The following is a 7187-nucleotide window of genomic DNA, read 5'->3' on the forward strand; positions in this document are numbered from 1 at the left end:
GGGCACTTTGACTATGCAGTCATACCTTTTCAGTCTCATGGCTGATGATGAGTATGTCTTCCCCTCAGCCTTTGTCCCCTTTTGGTGTTCCTCACTTGAAGTAAGGGCTTCAACTCTTTCCTAGAGAATCAGGTTTTCGTGTTGTAGTTCCAGTATCATCTTGTCTTTCTCATTCATCTTTGTTATGACTTCATTATACTTTTCCAAAGAGTCTCAGTGCCCTTCCTCTTCTGAACAAGTTTCAGAATCAGAACAAGCTTTATTGCTATGTTCACACATACAAGGAATTTGTCTTGGTGACAGAAACTTCCACAGCACAGACAGAATGACAGTGATAAGACAGATGAGAAGGTAGAATATGTGAATGAAGGATAAAAAATATATATCAAGATATAAAGTACCCAATGTACAAAAATAGTCACTGGACATTGTATGTATGTACAGGTATGTTCTATACAAATGCAAGGGAGTGTGAGTAAGAGATATGATGTGATAAATAGTTATAAATAGCATTGTGTATTGCACTGGTTTACTCTCTAGAGGGGATTTAGCTGTTCATGAGATAGATGGCCTGAGGAAAAACTTTTCTTGTGCCTGGCTGTCCTGGTGTTCAGTGCTCTGTAGTGCCGGCCAGATGGCAATGGTTCGAAGAGGAAGTGGCCTGAATGTGAGGGGTCTAGAATGATTTTGCTAGCCCCTTTACCGACTCTGGACGAGTGCAGTTCTTGGAGAGCTGGGGGAATGTGCCGATGATTCTTCCAGCAGTCCGAACTCTCTGCTGTAATCTTCTGATGTCTGATTTTGTAGCTGAGCCAAACCAGACAGTTATAGAGGTGTAGAGGACAGACTGGATGACTACAGAGTAGAATTGCATCAGTAGCTCCTGTGGCAGGTTGAACTACTTCAGCTGGCGAAGGAAGTAGAACCTCTGCTGGGCCTTCTTCACAATGGAGTCTATGTGGGGCTCCCACTTCAGGTCCTGTGAGATGGTGGTGCCCAGGAACCTGAATGACTCCACTGTTGCCACAGTGCTGTTCATGATGGTGAGTGGGGGTAATGATGAGGTGTTTCTCCTAAAGTCCACAATCATCTCCACTGTTTTGAGCATGTTTAGCTCCAGGTTGTTATGACTGCACCAGACAGCCAGCTCTTGGACCTCCTGTCTGTAAGCAGACTTGTCACCATCCCGGACGAGGCCAATGAGTGTGGTGTCATCTGCAAACTTCAGGAGTTTGTTGTTGGTGTACAGGGAGAAGAGCAGTGGGGAGAGCACACATCTGGGGGGCGCCAGTACTGATTGTGCGAGTATTGAATGAACATTTTCCCAACCTCACTAGCTGCTGCCTGTCTGTCAGGAAGTTGGTGGTCCACCGACAGATGGAGGTGGACACAGAGAGTTGGGTTAATTTGGACAGGAGGAGATGTGGGATGATGGTGTTGAAGGCTGAGCTGAAGTCCACGAACAGGATCCTCACATAAGTCCCTGGTTTGTCCAGATGTTGCAGGATGTAGTGCAGTCCCATGTTGACTGCATCATCCACATTCCTGTGTGTCTCCCTGAGTTTTTTTTTAAGAGGTTTTTTTTTTTTTTTTTTCTTTTTCCCCCTTTCTTTCTTTAATTCAACGTGGAGGGCATTCCCATACAACATGTTGTTCAGTTTTCAAATCTGTTTCAGCTCTAATCTGTAGTTAAAATGTTAGTCAGTTAGGTGAATTCCTGGAGAATTGTCAGATCAGATTGTACTTTCAGGTTGACCATACGCAAAATAATTGAGATACATTGAGGACAGTTGTTAAACCAAAATAAATTGCTGTTTATCAGAATTGGAGCGTCCTCATTGTTTCGTGGTTACTATGCTTACATCAAGGAAGAACGATCCGCCATGTGCGTTTCAGCGCCATGGAAACCAGAGAGACCATGGTTACAATAAAACAATGATGACATACAAATCTGAGCAACAGCAAGTCAGGTAGGTTTCATAGCAAGTCTGTATTTTTTTCTACATGTGTTATCTACGTGTTGAGGAAGTTTCATATATGTGAGATTCAGAAGGTTGCTTCTGAACCAGAGGAACGGGGTTATAAAAGACTGTTAATCTTGCCTTTTGTCGCTGCCATGATGGAAGGACGCTTTTACGCCTAGAATTTTCGGGGCCTTAAACAACCTTGTCTTGTAGATTTTCATGAAACTTTACAAACATGTTTTCAACACATAAATAAAGCTTAAAGTATACCTTTCAAGAAGTTATACGGGGTTGTCTGAGGAGTGTCGTTGGCTGAATTGGAGCAAGTTTTTCAAAGGTGCCGTAAGCATTCAACAAGAAGGTTGAATGACTGAGGGGGTAGTGGTCATTGTCCACTACGTCACTGCCAGACAGGATCCGGAAATAATTAAGGAATACCCCATGAAAACATGCATTTAGTGAGGCATCCTCTGCACACCCCGGAAATGCCATAGCAACTGTGGATGGAATAGTGACGTAATTCTCACGGTTATTCGCTCTCATAAAAAAACGTATTAAGTTCATTGTAAATGTATCATTTTAGTGTTCTCAGTTAAGCTTTCCCTTATTTCAGTGCCGTTCAAACCCATGTTGTTCAAGGGTCTACAGTATTTTGGGGTGGAGGTGAGGATACTACATTTGGAAATTCAGTTCAATTTATTTTTATAGAGCACTCTTCTCACACAGTGACACAGAGCGTTTTAACACATGCATAACGCAAATATTTTTAAGCATTTTGAAACAAGGAGGTTTTGAGTAGTATTGCTGAGTGGGTCTATTGGAACAATCCCTGTGGTAGGTTATTGAGCATATGAAATGCTTCAGAATACAGGCTTTGGAAGTTGCATTGACTTATTTTTGCTGTTGGCCAAACACACAGCGAACGCCACGTTCCGATTCCACGTCATAATACAAACCTGATCGATAAAGTTCTGTTGTTGAACGCTCCCCTGGCAGGCTAGAGTAGAGACACACGAAAATAGTTCATGGTTGTTTGCTGTGAGTCTGAGAAGTAGCAGTAGCTCACAACAGTTGATGCTAAAGTGAAATCATTTCCACACACTGCGGAAATGACCAGAACATACTAAAAACAGTATATAATACATACGTATATGTGATTTACATTTCATCATTTTTGTTTTGCATGTTTTGTATTTGTTTTTAAAATAGTTCAACATGTTGAAGATGAGCATTCTTTTACTACATCTAGCAGGATTGAGTATGGTGGTCTTGAGTGTAGTCTAGTTCTGTATGTCTGAACTGCATCTGGAAACTTCTGTCTTTAAGGCAAGTTCTTTATTCAGAACATCTTTAGGGTCTATCCTTGGTTTGTTAATTAAGCCAAGGAAGAAAATGCTGTGCAGATCTGCTCATAAAAGGAAACACGTCACATTTCATGATGGTTGATACTTTGTCTTCATGTACCTGGTCTTCCTTAAGGAATAAGGTTTTGGTCATAAATGACAGACAGACCTCTTCTATGTAGCTTTGTCCCTGCTGATATGTCAGCTTTTCATAAGTGATATAATGAAGACGAAAGACTTCTCAGTGAAAATTTAGCTGCTCTTCACCAGGGTCTGTGGTGTTCTTGGCGTTACATTTATTCATTTAGCAGATGTTTTTCTCCAAAGCGACATACATCTCATAGAAAATAGTTTGTGCATTACCACAACCGCGTTATCAAGAAGAGAGAATGTTAAAGTGAGCCAGTCAGTGCTTTGTAGAGTAGTGCAGAGGCCAGGTAGCACTCAGGTACAGCGGCTTATTTTGCCCAGAATATATGTTCGAATGGTACACCAGTCACTTCATGATGATTGTGGCCATTTAGGATCGGAGAAGTCATCAGAGCTCATCGAGGACCGTTTTTATCGGCCGAAGATAGGTGCAGTTATTGAGGAGTATGTCAGGAATTGTGGCAGATGCATTGCTCGCAAGACTTGTCCTCAGAGAGCTGCTCCGTCGAACAAAATTACGAGTAAAGGTCCACTTGATTTGGTATGCACTGACTTCCTGTCACTCGAGCAAGATTCACAGGGATTTGAGAACATGCTTGTTGTGACTGACCATTTCGCTCGCTACGCTCGGGCTTTTCCGACAAAGGATCAGAAGGCCTCTGCCGTCCTCATAGTACTGTTTGAGAAGAACTTTGTACACTATGGACTCCCTGCTCACATTCACTCTGATCAGCGACATGACTGTGAGTCAAAGCTGACCCACAATCTCCTAAGAATGTCGGGGATCAGAAAGTCTCCCACGACACCCTGCCCACCCCCAGGGGGAATTCCAACCAGAGAAATTCAACAGGACTCTGCTGTCCATGTTGGGAGCATTGGATCCTGGGCAGAAGCAGAAACGGTCAGAAGATCAGTCAACTCGTACATGCCTATAACTGCATGAGAAATAAGGCGACTGGCTACTCCCCTTGTTTTGCTGATGTCTGGCAGGGAAGCTCGTCTGCCTATAGATCTGTGTTTTGGGGTAAGGAAGTGCAGTATCAACGGTTCCTCACAAAATTGAGAGGACACCTAAGCAGGGCTTCTTTAGTTAGCTAAAGAAGGTGCTGAGAAGAGTCATGGATGGAACAAGAGAGCACATGAGAAATTAGTCGAACAGATTCTGAAGAAAGGAGACCGTGTACTATAGAGGAGTTTTGGTGTCATGGGTAAGCACTAGTTGCAGAATAAGTGGAGATTCTTACCTTATACTGTGGTGGGGAAAAAGGGGAAACCTGCTAGTGTACCAAATTAAACCTGTGTGGTTCCAGGGAAAATTGGAACAGTTCATCGTAATCATCGACTTCCCATTGGGTGCTTAGTGAGACTGCCAGGGAACATGGATGAATCAGATCCTCTGCAGCGACAAGATACTAGGCTGCAAAGTCTCCCAAAGACACAGTTGGCTTGCAGGCAAAAAAGCGATCTCATGACAAGGACAGCTATGTCATCCTTTTCTCACTCAGATTCTGAGGTTGTTTCTCAGTCTTTTACATTCGATGGACAGAACTGGGAGAATGCGTTACCGTTAGCTGGTATGTCCGGGATGAGCCAGGCCCCCTGTGGAAAGGGAGGTCGCGATTCTTGATTTGCAGGGGTCGCAGGCAAAGTGAAGCTGGGAGGGGTTGATGCTGCCAGTCCAGAGAACGCTGTTGAAATTGACGTGTCCCCCGCTTCAGACTGTGTGGTTGAAACTGATCTAGAAGGGGGGAGCAGGCAACTGGGATGTTTGAGGTGCTACAGGAGAGTTTGTAACCTGTATGGTCAAAAAGAGAGTAGAGCAGCGGATACGTTTTACATGATGAGCTTGGAAAACTTTTCTGATCGACCCCTAGATATTTTGAGCAGAGTACTTGTTGGTTGTGGAGTTTACGGAGATCACAGGCGCTGTTCCGGCCGTACTGTGTGGTCTCGCCCTATGGCAGTGTGCTCTTTTCGTGGCGCATTTAACTTGTGATGACAGTTAAATCTGTATAAAGCCACCATATGTTTAATGAGGGCATCGAACTATTAGAAGGGGGAGAGTAGTCCTGTAGTGCTACAGTTTTTTTTTTTATTTTCTCCCCCCCCCCTTCCCTCCACAATTTCAACCCTTTTAAGATGTGCCAACATGTGCTGTAATCTGAAATTGTCAGTCTTGGTGTTTAGTGCAAGCTGTTTGGGTTTTGGTTTCAGGGAAACCAATTGGAAATAGGAGAGATGGAATGCACGCTCTGAGATGCTTCTGCAAGAGAAGTGTGTTCTTGTAGTGTCCAGGTGTGAGGTGAAGGGAGTGAGTTTTGTGCGCAGCCTGCATGTGGTTCGTGGCACAAAAAAAAAAAATACCCGTTATGACCCAATTTGGGACTGCAAAGTTCAGCACAAACGAGAGAGAGATTTGTGGAAGAACGCTGGGGAGTTCATACTTTCTGGTTGCTCCGAAAGCAACCAAAGAAAATATTTCTTTAAATTGTGTAAAGACAAGTAGTGTGTTCTGTTTGGAGAGTTGAAAATATGTTTCCGTTTTGTACTCTTTTGTGTCCGAGTCCAATTGTTTTTGAAAACCCTCAGTTTTCAATCTGTCACATGGAGCGGCCACGGAGAAGGAGAACCCGATAGCGCTTCGTGCTACCGGCAACGCACCAAGTTCCTCGGGCCTCGCTGGAGTTCTCATTCGCTCCTGAAATGCGAATGGACGAGCCTGACTTCTTGATTTTTGCACGGACAGCGGACGAGGTAAACTGCAGGTCCCCCCCCCTTGCTCTTGAGAGTGAAGCGGCCATTATAGTTTTGGTCTCAACGTGCTCAAGCTGCGATCAGGCCTGCAACGTATAAGGGTGTTTTACATAAAGTTCAAATACTCCGGACTATTCCAGATACTTGTTGTTGTTGTTTGAGAGTGGGATGGTTTTCTAAGAAGCTTGTAGACTGTTTTACGTGAGGGTAAAACTGTGGTGTTACTTGTTGTTTGTGATACTTGTTGTGGAGGTTTTTTTGTTAATGTTTTAGTTTGCATTTATTTCAGTAATCTGCTGAAGGGACTTTAGGTACACATTTGTGTATTGAACAACACAGTCCTTCAGGGTGAATACTTATTTTGTTCCATCTGTTTACAGAGTTTGGGATAATTGGATGTTCATTCTGTTGCAATGCTGTTTTGGGTTATGACATTTAAGTCTTTAGAACACAACCCAGGGCACCGCCCTCAATGGTTAACAGAGGGTGGCGTTACATATAAAATGCACAATTTCAACGGTAGTTTTGGAATTTATTCCTCTGTCCCAAGCAATGTATAGTGGACTAAAAGTAACCTATTCCAGAATCAAATAAATGACAACTGAAAGTTCCTTGTAGATAGAGCCGTATGTTTTGCATTACAGTACCAGTACACAGTTAAAATAATGTAGTAAAGATGAATGAAATGCTAAAATGCTCAGTACATCATTAAGAATGAAACTGCTGTTGAAATATACCTGTCAAAAATCACATGGGGTTTTCTGCAGATTTCGATTTTATGTAGTAATTCCTTAGAAGTAGGTACAGTGGGGTCAAACTCTACTCTTGTCATTGACCCAGCTCTCTGCATTCAACAGTTTCCAGATTGCCTCACATTCTGCACAATTGCCATATTCCCGGAATGCAGGTTTACGATTCTTTTGGGGCAGAGGTGAGAATACTACATTTGGGAATATTTTTAACAAGTAGGTTTTGG

The 7187-nt window shown here is 43.1% G+C and overlaps 1 long non-coding RNA gene across 1 annotated transcript; it reads right to left on the reverse strand.

Annotated features, from left to right (window-relative positions):
- Window positions 1–1577: 1577 nt before the first annotated feature.
- Window positions 1578–5490, reverse strand: LOC114910160 (uncharacterized). The gene is made up of 2 exons (XR_003797537.1): window positions 5023–5490; window positions 1578–4853 (listed from the first exon to the last, which is right to left on the reverse strand). It is a non-coding gene; the product is annotated as an uncharacterized LOC114910160 (long non-coding RNA).
- Window positions 5491–7187: the final 1697 nt, after the last annotated feature.

The sequence above is a fragment of the Scleropages formosus genome, chromosome 3, assembly GCF_900964775.1.
Source record: "Scleropages formosus chromosome 3, fSclFor1.1, whole genome shotgun sequence".
In the NCBI taxonomy this organism is placed as follows: domain Eukaryota; kingdom Metazoa; phylum Chordata; class Actinopteri; order Osteoglossiformes; family Osteoglossidae; genus Scleropages; species Scleropages formosus.